We start from the raw sequence: 13,365 nt of genomic DNA on the forward strand, positions 1-13,365 counted from the left end.
TTCCCTCCCCTCAGACAGACCCTCCTACCCACCTTCAGGCCAGGCCGGTGCCCCACGATTAAAAGGCACTGAGCCATGCCTTGTGACACTGGCTTTTCCACCTGAAGGGTTTCAAGGCAGGGGGGAGAGTGGGTTTCCCTGCCACGCTGTGCTCTTTCCTGTGTGTGGCTGATGTGCCATTGCTGTGTATTTTCTGTTTCATTGCTCTCCGGGAAGAAAGAATCTGCAAGGACAGGGCTGTTAAACCCTCCTCCAGAGACTGGGGAGGGGAGGGAATGAGGCAGGTGGGGAGGAGACTTTCTCCTTTCATCTCCAGTCTCAGAACGGCTAAAAGAGACTCTCAGGCAGCTGTTCCTACAATAATTCCCCTGTCTGTGTGTCTCTCTGGGCTTCTTTCCCCTGTAACAGATACAAGAATACCATACTTTAGCCTCAATTGAAGCAACAGAGGTTTAAATGCTTTCAGCTCAACCACTGTATTCAGATACTGCTGGAACAGCAGAGCATTCAAGCTCAGACAACCGCGAATTGAAAACCCAAGCCTACAAAAAAGGGAGAGCGAAAGACAGAAGGAAAGAAAGAAAGCAGGAAACCCAACGTCAACAATCCCATAACTCGCTCCAGCTCATTCATTTTTCTTCTCCCTGCAGCGCTGGGGAAGGGGTCGTGTGGCGTGGTAAGGAATACAAATGCTTGTCTATTTTTTTCTTTGTCCCAGTGAATTTATTTGTAACAAGCGGTTCTAATTCGATGGATTTGGGGTTATTTTTTTCCCTCTTTACGATCTTCAGGCGTGATGGCAAGCTTTGTGCATCTCTGGCTTTTTCTTTTTTTAATCTGGATTAAATGTTGGTCGCTGGAGATGGGAGCAATTATTATTAATTGCTATTCATTATTTATAACCATTCTCCTTTTTATTAACTTGGAGGCAGGTCAACCTCTTTATTGCCAATGACTATCTAGCTATATATGCACATATACCGGTGCGCGCACATACATCTCTCTTGCTCTCCATAGCCATCAACACGCCTGAGAGGGACCTAAAGGAAATGACTAATGGCTAGTGCTTGTTTAACCCTTTCTCTTCCACTGCCCAAAGCAGAAGGGAAATCGAAAGAAACATAGACTCTTTTACTGCATTCCCCCTTGCTACTGCTGCTTGGAAGCAGGGTACAGCAAAGTTGTAAATAACAATTTTGTCTAGGGAAACAAATGAGTCTGTCTGTAAATGGGTGATGAGAGTAGAATGTAAAAATATATTGAGAATCTAGGGAGTATTTCTGATGGGAAGTACAAAGCCCAGCTCTTTCTCTTGACCTGTGCAAACCTCATTTGTTCCTTGTTGCTTAGAGGGTTTTTTTAAATCCAAACTGCTGCTTGTTCTGTGGACAACAATAGAAGAGGATAAACAAACAGATGTTTTATTCTTTTCTTCAGTACGCTGCTGATCTGGGAAAGACAGTTTGTTCATTGGATGGGTGGACACAAACACCTGCGAGGCTAAAGAACTGTTTGATAGACCCACATCCTTTTGTGGCGTTTATCTGAAATGCTGAGCACACTATGGGTATCTGCTGTGTTATAGAGGGAGGGAGAGGGGAATGAGAGATGATAGGCTAATGGAGTCAGCTTGGTCTGGAGATCAGCAAAGGGGAGTGTGGGTTGAGAGGAGAATTAGCTGTGGACTAGAACAGACCCTTTCTACACCGCCTTCTCCAGTGACTTCCCCTGTATTGATGGCAGTTGCATCAGGTCTGCAGTATTAAAGAGCTGGTTAAATCATGCTGGTGGCATTGAAGCAAGCTGGAATCTACTCAGCATGAGCAAGAGCTGCAGTTTAGGTTTGGTTCCACCCTGCTTGCTCTGGAGGGATTCTCTGGTGAAGGAGTTCCCCCCCCACTTTTTTTTAAAGAGGGGGCTATTGAGGGAGCTACATGAAAAGTCAGTGTGCTTAAATGACAGCTTCTTTGATTGCTCTCTGGGAGCAGCCACTTAGCTTGTTGCTTCAAGAGGAGGAAGCTGATTGCTGCAGCCTCAATGGAGATGCTTGGAAGGGTATATTGATTAAGTGGTCGGGGCACATCATCTGTGCAGATGCCCAAGCAAAGGGACTGGGGAGAGAGCAAAACACAACACCGAGTAGTAAGGGCTCAGTGTGTCCTAGCTACTGCAAGTGTTGTGTTGCAAAGGTGATTAACCCTCGAAGGCTGAGGCATCTACACTATAGTGCTTCTAGTTGATCTGGATGGTGCAGGTGCTACAGGACATTCTGGGACACTTATGCTTGGTGGAATTCATAAAAAAGATGTAGAGTTCCTGGGAATTAACTATTATGCAGTCCTGTGTACTAGAGCCCTGAGTGGGACTATTTTTTAAATCTTGTTCCTGTCCCACCACGCAATATCCACTCTTGCATTGTTTCTTGTTGATTTTTATCCTGATCTTATCTGCAAAAACCTTAGATCTCGCAAGAGACACCAATTCTCCCATACTACTAAAAAACCAGAACAAAATTGGTTAGTCACGATCGTATATACAGAAACAGAATTAGACACAATTTTTATGTGGCAAACTGACGAGAGATTTAGTGTTTTCCTGCAAATTACCACAGTCTATTTTTTGCCCACCCAATCCCACCTGCAAAAAAATACATGTTACTGGCTTCCGCTATTATGGCAGCAGGTTCTGCGGGATCCCAGACCCACTGCAGGGCTCTACTATATACACCATCTCATGCCTGGTAGAGAAAAAAGAAGGCTCCTCAGGGCTTGAGGTACTGCAGCCATTGGTAGGACATGAGGTCAAGAACAGGCTATACAAACTTTCTGGACTGGGATAATCTTGTAGCCATGTTTCTAGAGTGAGATGGTGCATGAAGGAAAGAGGAGAGAATGAAAACAACGCAACCACCAGCCAGGCCTGATGGACTCTGAAGCTGGGGGGTTGGAAGAGGATATGGCATTCTGGACCTGGGCACCCTGACGTGCTGGGCTCTGAGACGTGGACCTGTTAAAAGGAATAGTGTTGTTAAGCATTGGATTGACAAGCCTACTCACTGAAATCTGTTACCCATAGAGCAGTCACAGTCTAAGCAGCAGCAGTGCAAGCTTCCCCCACACTTCCTCTGTACACCTCGCTGGGAGAAACCACCCCTGGGGGTGAATGAGCAGTTAATCCCATGACCAAGTTAGATCCTTGGCCTCCCTGCTGAGTCTGCCAGCTATCTGCTCGCACGGTGGTGTCTTCAGACAGAGAAAATGGGCTGAGGCCTTCCAGTGAGCAATGGTTTCTGGGCACAATTCACCAAGGCTGTCTTGATCTGGTAACATAGAGGACAATTGTTTTAATCCATCACCCAGCCACCTCATCTTTTTCAAGGAAGAGGGTGAGAGAGACAGAACTAACAGTGTCCTAGATTGTCAGCAGAGAAGTTAGGCAAGAGACAAGCATGTGCCCACTCCAGACAATGGAATTAGGGTGAGGTGGTTTTACAGATGGATAAAGATGCTGGTGCTATGGATGCAGTCCTGGCCTTTCAGTGTAGCTTTTTAACCGCGTCTTTGCCCTAAAGGAGGAGCCTTCAACCTAAAGGATCTCCAATAGTTTTGAAAATGATGCTGCTGTTCCTGTAGACTTTCTATCTACCTGTCCTTCAGAGCGTGCCCAGTGCCTGATTGCCTGTCCAGACTGTACCCAGTTTCTGCTTTCCACCTCCCTCCTGATACACAAAATTGGGAGAGACAAGTGAGCACAGTGGTGTCTTAACAAATGGAGATCTGAGAAGTTGCTGCTGCTTGGGCTGTACATGGTACCTTCTGGCACATAGGTCTGATTGCAGATTCCACCACCTCTCCTGGAATTTCCTCTTGCTTTTTCCTGTATAGTAAAAAGTGCAGCATGTGTATATGCACAGGTACATTCTGTGCACCACTGTGCAGATAGCTCAGCATCTAGGGAGCTCTGTTTTTCTTTGGTCCTGTGTCTTTTCTGACAAATATGTCATGAAACTTCCCTCCTTCGACCTTAATTCTTTCTCATTCCCTTTCTTTCTATACATTTCTCTTTTACTCCCTCCTTCTTTTCCCGTCCTTCTCCATTTTGTAGACTTACTTTCATTGTGCTTCTTTGCATTCCCGCTTTCCTTTCCTCTCTTCCTATTTCAGTGTTCTCTCATTTTTTCTCTCTCTCTTTCATTCTTTCCTTTCAAGTCCTCCTCCTCCTCAGTTTTGCTCCAGCTCAGCTCTGAAGAAAAAAGCCCAGCCCTTTATCTGTGGGTGTATTCCTGCCAAATGTTTACAAAAAGTAGCACAATGTACAGACCAAATCCTGGCATAATTACACACCCAGACAGATAGCATAGTAAATAATCCTGCCTTTCAAATACTCCTCCAGTCCCTACTACTGCCATCACTTTCTCCTGCTCCCATGTCTCTGAGCTAAATGTATATTCATTTTGCACATACGTACATTTCAGATGTACCAAGTCTGGGTATTCAGTGTATATGCATATCGCAGTGGTGGGCAACTTGCGGCCTGTCAGGGTAATCTGCTGGTGGGTTGCCAGACAGTTTGTTTACATTTGCATGACTGCCCACAGCTCCCAGTGGCCGTGGTTCACCATTCCTGGCCAATGGGAGCTGTGGGAAGCAGCAGCCAGCACCCACAGCTCCCACTGGCCAGAAACAGTGAACCACAGCCACTGGGAGCTGTGGGGAGCCATGCAAATGTAAACAAACTGTCTGGCAGCCCACTAGTGGATTACCGTGATGGGCCACAGGTTGCCCACCAGTGGTGTATAGTATCTCAGTATGTATGTATCTGTGGCTGGCATGGCTGTTTACACTGCATGTGTACATAGACTGTCTATGTATGCCTTACACTGTACCACTATCTGTGTCTAACACCGACATAGTACAGTCGTTGACAGGATCAAACCCGGGAACTCCAGAGCTAAATGCATGAGCTAAAAGCCACATGGCTCTTAGCGAAGGTTGCAGCAGACTCATTAATCTCTAAGTGGCCTTGGTGCCACTAGAGGGGACAGAACACCACAGCCAGGAGGCGTGTGGGTTACAGGTCCAGATATTTTTATTTATCTATTTAGTGCCGTGCATGTATAGCATTTTGCAAATAGAAGATGTAGCTCTTTGGGTAAAGAATAAGCACCTATTTATCAATAATGTCAGTGAAGATAACAGGAATGAGGAAGGAGAAGGGAGGTGCAAGGATCACAACAAAAGGTTGTCATGGTTTCAGTTAGTGATCCATGGCATGCCAAAAGTTCTAGTTAGTTTCATAGGTACATTTATGTATATGTAATTGTAGTCAGATGTTTGACTGTGTGTATGTTCTCCCTGTGTGCTGTCCCAGCTTTGCGCAGACAGTTGGTACAGTAGATCTTGAGCGAACCACCGAATGACCAGAAGATCCGTTAATGTACGAAGGCACCCAGCCAGGTTTATTGTTGATGAAGCACGGTATTAATATCCCACAGACTCTACCGGACCACTAATACATGTATGCACATAACAATGGACCATCTTAATGAATGAAGGGACTTTCTGTTCCTTCTTAGGCTAGAGAGAGAGACACTCCATTTGAGGGCCCATTTTATAAATTAATGCAAACAAGTTACGTAATGCCCCTCTGACATTGTTAGTTGACACCCTCTGAGGTAGCTGATTACCACCCATCATCTTGTACATCTCTATTCCTTACACTGTCATCCTGACCTTATCTTTAGGATGGGTCAACATGTTCCTGTTATCTTTAGGGAATGCGTTGATATCAAGGTGTTCTGGTACCATCCTTCTAGCACTATGTAGGAATGTGTGTTTCTGCAGTATCAGCCCTGTTCTTGCCAAATGCTGTGAGCAAGGCTTGCCTCTTGCTCACAACTTAACTTTGCTTTATATCAGCAAAGTTTTGACTTCTACTTTAGCTCAGGCCTCATACTAGGCCTGTGATACACAGGCTTATATCTCAGGATCTCTTCCTACTACATTCCACCGCTTTTTGTCTTTTCATGAGGAGGATGTTTACCCATGGTTTCAGAAAACCATAATGCATGAACTGAAGATGACTCATTGGGCTAAACACTGTTATGTGGGTACCTATTTACCATTTATACATTTATGCCCCATTTGTTCCATGGTTTGCACATTTTTTTGTACGAGCGATGGACAGGTTTTATTTTTCAATTGTTTTTAGTTCCTTATGGTGGACCTGGGAATGTTAGGCCAGGGACTTTGAGGAAAGTAGTTTTATGATTGAGCCTTGGTGGAACATTTAAATAATTACTATACATGAGCAATATGGATATGGTGCATATATTTGTGGTGTATATGGGTATATATGTATAGTATGTGTATGCACATACGACAACACCTTATATTTAAGAATTTTTTTAAAAAATTTGGGTTTGTTGTTCGGCCCTTGTGGTACTGCAGGTGGCAATACACTCTTATTAGGGCAATTACAGTTACCACCTGTGTTATCATTAGTAGTAGGCTAAGTGTTTTCAATACTGGGATAGGCATTATGACAGTGTGTTCCACAGGGCTGTGTCTATGAGAAGTAAAACAGACATTTGGAGCAGTGACATTACAAATGAGGCCTTTATATATAAATGTTTTGTAATTAGTTACTACAAAGTACTGTCCATCCATGTTATAGGTTACCCTTACTGCTGCTTGTTACCCTCTGGTGGGCTTTACTGTGTAGGAAACAGGAGCAGCCAGCTTTTTTGTTTGATTGGTTGCATTGCTCAGCGATACACCAGTACTTGACATAGATTCAGTTGTTTTCTATGGATGCTGTTTTCCCGATAACCTACTGAATGGGCAGTAACCAATTTATTAAATATTGTTGTGTTAGGGTTTAGTATTGGTACCCAGACACTGAACGAGATTGTTTTGTGTAACATCTGCCTTCCTTACTGATCCCAAACTGTGACTGATACTACCAGGGACTTTGTTTACCCAATTAGCAGTTATTCTGTAACTTAGTTTTTTTACCAATTTGTTTTTTTCTTGCCTTCGTGTTGTTGGCTGCCCTTCGTTTGTTGATTTTTACCTGTGTGTTGGTTAAACAGTTTAGCGATGTTATGCACATTGTAAATGATGTACAGCAATAATGCAACGCTACAGCAATAATGCAGTTGCTTTTACGAAGTAGCCAAGTTTAATTTATCTGACAGCGGTTTCTATCCAATTGCCAAATTAATTGTTCATATATGGTAGATTGAGGTGTATTTGGCCAGTTTTGTATTTGTAAAGCACTTCATCTTTCTTTTTCTTTCTTTCTGCTTGGGGGTTTCTTCACTGTATACTGATATCTTGTGGTGGTTTTGTGGTGTGGTATTTTCTGGTGGTTTTGGTTTCTGGGATGCTATTATTACAGAGGACAGTTTGCTTACTTCCCAGATCAGTAGTTGGGGGGTCACCAATGTGGTCAGATGTTTGACTGTGTGTGTCCCAGCTGTCCCAGTTTTGCTCAGACAGCTGGCATAGTAGACCTCGAGCGAACCACACAATGACCGCAAGATCTGTTAAGGTACAAAGGCACCCGGACAGGTTTATTGTTGGCAAAGCATGGTACTAGTATCCCAGAGACTCTACCGAACCACTAATACTTGTATGCCAGTAACAATGGACCAGCTCAGTGAATGGTGGGACTTTCTTTTCCTCCCTAGGCTAGACAGAGACACTCACTTTGAGGCTCCATTTTATACATCAGGACAAACAAGTTATCTACTGGCCCTCTGATGTAGTTAGTTGACACCCCCTGACGTAGCCAGTTACCACCCATCACCTTGTATATCTCTATTCATTACACTGTCATCCTGACCTTATCTTTAGGATAGGTCAGCATGTTTCTGTTATTTTTAGGGAATGTGTTGGTATCAAGGTGTTCTGAAACCACCCTTCTGGAATATGTTCACATATATATTCTTGTGCCTAGCACTACTTAGGAATGTGTGTTTCTGCAATATCAGCCCTGTTCTTGCCAAATTCTGTGAGCAGGTCCTGCCTCTTGCTCACAACTTAACTTTGTTTTATATCAGCAAAGTTTTGACTACTACTTTAGCTCAGGCCTCTAATACAAGGGCTTATGTCTCAGGCTCTCTTCCTACTACAATAATAGCATTGTCAGTCATGTGTATAGTCTGCAGCATCAGATTTCCAAAACTGTGTGTGCTGTTGTGATTGTTAGTCTGAGTTGGCAGTTGCTGTGATTGTGAGTCAGTCTTTCTGCTGTTGCAGTGGTTGTGAATCTGTGTCTGCTTCTAATTGCTGTGTGGTCAAACTAGTGTTAGGTTGTTACACTTGTGGCTGAGTCTGTGCGCCTCCTGTAGCTATGGTGGTTGTGAACTAGTCTCTACCTGGACTCACTTCCAGGGAAATTACTGGGGGAGAGGGGAACCGAGATTAGTTTTGGTTTATGGGAAATGGTTGTTGAGCAGCTTTTGGTTTTTCTAAGTTAAATCCAGTAGTGGTTTGGACCCTGCTCATAATTATCACAGTCACCAGCACATTGGGGAATGTGGGTAAACAGACCCAGTGTGGGTCTCGACTCTCAATCCAATGAGCATCCTTGTTTCCATATTGCCCTGTCTTTTTCTTTTTCCCCTCACATGCCTCCTCCTTTGTGAGTATTTTGTATTGGTATTGTAGTGTGGAAACCACACTTGGGAGCTTCCATGTGTCTCTAACACTTAGTTTGAGTGGCAGATTCTTTGCAAGGACTGATGATAAATATATAAATATATAATATATATATGGCTCCTAGGTACGTGTGGGAGTCCCACAGGTTTTCTCTGTGTGTGTGTTTTGTGTCATTGGGGTTGTTCTGTGTGCATCTCACAGGTGCTTGGGAGTTCAAAGATTCCTCTATTGGTGAGAGGAATGGGAAGCTCTTACATTCTTTCTCTTACCATGGTGGGGAAAGTGATCCTTGCACGTAATAATAAAAATAAGCAGATCAGTTTGTCAGGTTCTCTGGACCCTTCCTCTATGAAAGGCTTGAGGTAAACAGACAATTTTTTTAAGCACCTTCCGTGTGGACAGTGCCTTTCAGGGTTAATTCAGACTGCAAGAATTACTAGCATTACAGTGTTGTGGGGATGAACTCCAGCAGCACTCAGGCTGCTCATGCTTACTAGAGGGCTCTCTGCTGTACAGGAATGGATTTCTTATTCCAGGCTGGATCAAAATCTACTATAAACCACCTTCTCCTTACAGACACTGCATGAAAACAGCCTGAGAGACAGAGCCATTCAGAAAGAGGCTCCTCGGTGCTAGCACCTTGGCATCCCTGTCATAGTCAGTTAAAAACAGAGGTGTTTTAGCCAATCACCTCCCCACAGCCCTGTCATCCTTTTAATTAAACAGGCTATTCAGACAATCACTGCTGGATTTGTAGAGGGTGCCTCGCACAGAGCTAGATGTTCCTGGTGAAATGGACAGGTGCAGTCAAAGTCCCTGTGCTCAGAGGGGTCCAGCCAGTGTCCCTTTGCATGGGGGAGCAGTGGGTGTGCTCCTGTGCACTCAAACCATCCCAAATGGCCCATGGATCTGGCTTGGGAACAATGGGGAGCTTTAAAAGAGCCCCTAAGCCTGCCTTGCACCAGCAAGAAAAGGAGAAAGAATGCTGAGTTGTACATTATTTTTACTCACAGGAGGTGATTAGATGCTTATGGGTGTTGATATAAGAACGTGGGTGATCTGGCCCATCATTACCCTGGGGGTAATGCAGCTCCAATGCCAGCCAGTGCCCACCAGGCACAATCCATCCCATGACCCCTGCTTTAGTTTAGAACAGTTGAAGCAATGCATCAGAGAAAATGTATGCAGAAGTGTCAAATGGATAGAGTCTCAGGATCTGGCCCTGTTTTGCTCTCCATTCCCTTCAAGAAAAAGCCCTTCTAGACTGAGGACCACAAACTGCTCTAATTGTAGCTCATGCCTCACCTTTCCCAATAAAAATCAAGCACAAATGAAAGGAAGGAGAGGTTGAGTGGTGTGCCAAGCTATCTCCTGTAATCTCAGTGGCACTGTCTGCACTAGGAAATTGAGCTATTGCTGGCAAAGCATCCACCTGAATTGGTAGTAAAGACAGTTTTCCCCTAGTGTGGATGGGCCCAAATTATTTTCAGCACCATGGCCCTGTGTTAGAAGGGTCCTTAAGTATGTACCTAACTTTAAGGATGTGATCAGTCCCAAGCCAATGGGACTGTTTGTGTTTGTAAAGTTAATCATATGTCTAGATACCCTGCTGAACGAGGGCCCTTTACAGGATGCACGCATGGGAGCGGATGGAGCCATAGTCAGTTTCCTGGTATGTAACTATGGTCAATGTTAATACCATCCTAGTATCCAGTTCAGCTCTGGCTTTCACTGACTATGGTCTTGAACCGACCTGCATTACCATAGATTTTGTTTGCTACATCCCTGGTTCCTCCACATATCTGGCATCATCCTCCTTCTGCCCCTTCACACAACTTTTTCCAGTGTTAAGGTACATAAAATCATAGAACAGGAACGGACCTCAAGAGGTCATCTAGTCCAGTCCCTGGCACTCATGGCAGGACTAAGTATTCTCCCATAGATTTTAGGACTGGAAGGGACCTTGAGAGGTCATCGAATCCAGCCCCCTGCTCTGAGGGCAGGACCAAATACTGTCTAGACCATCACTGGCAGATGTTTCTCTAACCTGCTCTTTAAAAATCTCCAGTGATGGAGATTCCACAACCTCCCTAGGCAATTTGTTCCAGTGCTTGACCACTCTGGCAGTTAGGGAAGTTTTCCCTAATGTCCAACCTAAACCTCCCTTGCTACAATTTAAGGCCATTGCTTCTTGTCCTATCTTCAGAGGTTAACGAGAACAATTTTTCTCCCTCCTTCCTGTAACAACCTTTTATGTACTTGAAAACTATTATCATGTCCTCCCTCAGTCTTTCCTTCTTCAGACTAAACAGACCCAATTTTTTCAATCTTCCCTCATAAGTCATATTTTCTACAACTTTAATCATGTTTGTTGCTCTTCTCTGGGCTTTCTCCAATTTATCCACATCTTTCCTGAAATGTGGCACCCAGAACTGGACACGATATTCCAGTTGAGGCCTGATCAGCGTGGAGTAGAGTGAAAGAATTACTTTGTGTGTCGTATTTACACCATCAGCTAATACATCTCAGAATGATATTTGCCTTTTTTTGCAAAAGTGTGACACTATTGACTCCTATTTAGTTTGTGAGCCACTATAACCCCCATATCCCTTTCTGCAGTTCTCCATCCTAGGCAGTCATTTCCCATTCTGTATGTGTCCACGGATGCTTTGAGCTGGAGTTGTGATTCCCAGCTGCAGGAGACATACCTATGCTAGCTCTAATCCAGCTAGCTTACTACAAATAGTGTGTCTGCCGTGGTGCAAGTGGCAGGAGAGGCTAATGCTCCAGTACATACCCATTTAAGATGCTCGCCAGGTGCTCTGGGTGATTAATAACTCCTGCTGCTTGCCCCACCAGTTACTCTATTTTTAACACACTAGCTCAGTCAGAATAACATCCCCAGTTCAAAGCATAGACAGACCCTTAGTGCGAGGCTTCCTCCTCTGCATCAGGCTCCCTGCATCCCTCCACTCTGCCGTCTCACCAGCTCTTTGCAAAGCTGATCTGGAAAGGAAGTACTTTCCTCTTTGCTCACCTTTAGAAAAAATTCTCCAGGGTAGGTCCAAAATGCTACAAACTGCAAAAACATTACTGAAGCATTTGGGATCACGGCTGTAAAATTTTGGATTAATTTTCTGTGAGTATATCTCTTAGTTCCTGTACTGAGCCTTCAAGGAACTTTGCCCTTCTACATCACTTCTGACCTATAACACCCCTGGCTCTTTCAGTTCTGGGTCCATAAACTGCTCTGCTGATGCACCTCAGTCATGATCTACATTGCCCTTGCTATTACAGAGCTGTGTCTCCACACAATTCAGCTAATGTACCTCATTCCTGATGAGATGTGCTCCTAGCTGCTGCAGTCATTGGTCTTCATACAGCTCTCAGTGCATCTCAGGGCTTGTCTATACCATGGGGTAATGTGCTCTACAGGGGTGTGATTTCTAAAGCACACTAACATGCTGAACATTGATTGGTCCAGTAGGCTCTGTTGGTGTGCATTACTGTTTTAATCAGTACTACGTTAAAGCACACTAGAGAATCTTCAGTGAGCCCCAGCAGGGTCTACCTGAAAAATTCATGACCAGATCCAGTTCTACTCTCCACAGAACTGGTATTTGACTCTTGTACCTCATGCTCACACTCAATTCCACATTAATATGGATAACTGTCATCTCAGTTTGGAGCTAGCTAAGGCAATACTGCATCCCTGAAACCAGGCATGTCTGTGCATGGGGCCTAGCCTCATGTCCCGGTTGATCTGACAGAAGCCAGCATGTTTACCTGGTTGCTGTAAACCCCAGCAGACTGGCATTAAACTGAGCCTTCACAACCTGAAAGCTGAACCATTTCTTGGTCTTCCAAACTGGGCTGCCAGCAGCAGCACGCTTTTTGGGTTCTCAAAGACCAGCTCTACCTGATGTTGAAGTATTGAGCCTCCTTTGAGCTGAAATTATCCAATGTGAGGTGGTGTGATGTGGAGGCATCTTAACAAAGTGTATGTATGCAGCTTCTTTTTTGGTACAGCCACTCCAAGGTGCCTCAGCATACTGAGAGACCTAAAAGGGGAAAGACAGTTAACTATGCAGGAACATTACAATGAAAATACAGCTGAGCATTAATGTAAAATCTGAACATACTAGAGAGGCAGGGCAGCCAAGTGGCCATTGAAACCACCTTAGGCCTTGATGCCCACACTCGATCTGGCAGTGTCATTACCAGTGTGAAACTAGGCATAGCCACCTGGAGGTGGCCATTTGGAAAAAATGGGTCTTCAGACATGAATGGAAAATGCTGAAAGCTTCTGCTGTCTGGATGTGCTTAGGCTGTGGTTTAAAGTAATGGAGCACTGGGGGACAAGCCTTTCACGGGACTTCTGGCATGCGCTGCCTTGCAGATGTGGACAAATGCAGGCCATGACCCCAATAATGGGGAATGCCCAAGCTTGAGGTGACAAGGGTGAGGGTGGGGGAGGAAGGTGGGAAGGGATTTGAATGGAAGGGGAAGAATCTTTAAGTCACTTTGGTGCTTCTGAAGACTCTTAGGAGCTGCTGAGATCTTTTGAGAACTATTTGCATCAGCCAGCACCACTAGCTGCAGACTGTAGCAATTGTTGCTCGTGCAGAGCCTTGTCTGTGGTACCAGAGAGAAGTTATGTCCAAAGCTGACTGAGAAGAGTTAAAAGGGATCTCACAAA

General features: G+C 44.5%; 1 protein-coding gene across 1 annotated transcript in view; it reads left to right on the forward strand.

Annotated features, from left to right (window-relative positions):
- Window positions 1-316: 316 nt before the first annotated feature.
- Window positions 317-13,365, forward strand: part of GABRA3 (gamma-aminobutyric acid type A receptor subunit alpha3) — a 128,568-nt gene continuing 115,519 nt past the window's right edge. The window contains exon 1 of the mRNA XM_032772196.2: window positions 317-676. The gene's annotated coding sequence lies outside the window, so the exon portion shown is untranslated. The remainder of the gene's footprint in view (window positions 677-13,365) is intronic.

The sequence above is a fragment of the Chelonoidis abingdonii genome, chromosome 8, assembly GCF_003597395.2.
Source record: "Chelonoidis abingdonii isolate Lonesome George chromosome 8, CheloAbing_2.0, whole genome shotgun sequence".
Taxonomy (NCBI): Eukaryota; Metazoa; Chordata; order Testudines; family Testudinidae; genus Chelonoidis; species Chelonoidis abingdonii.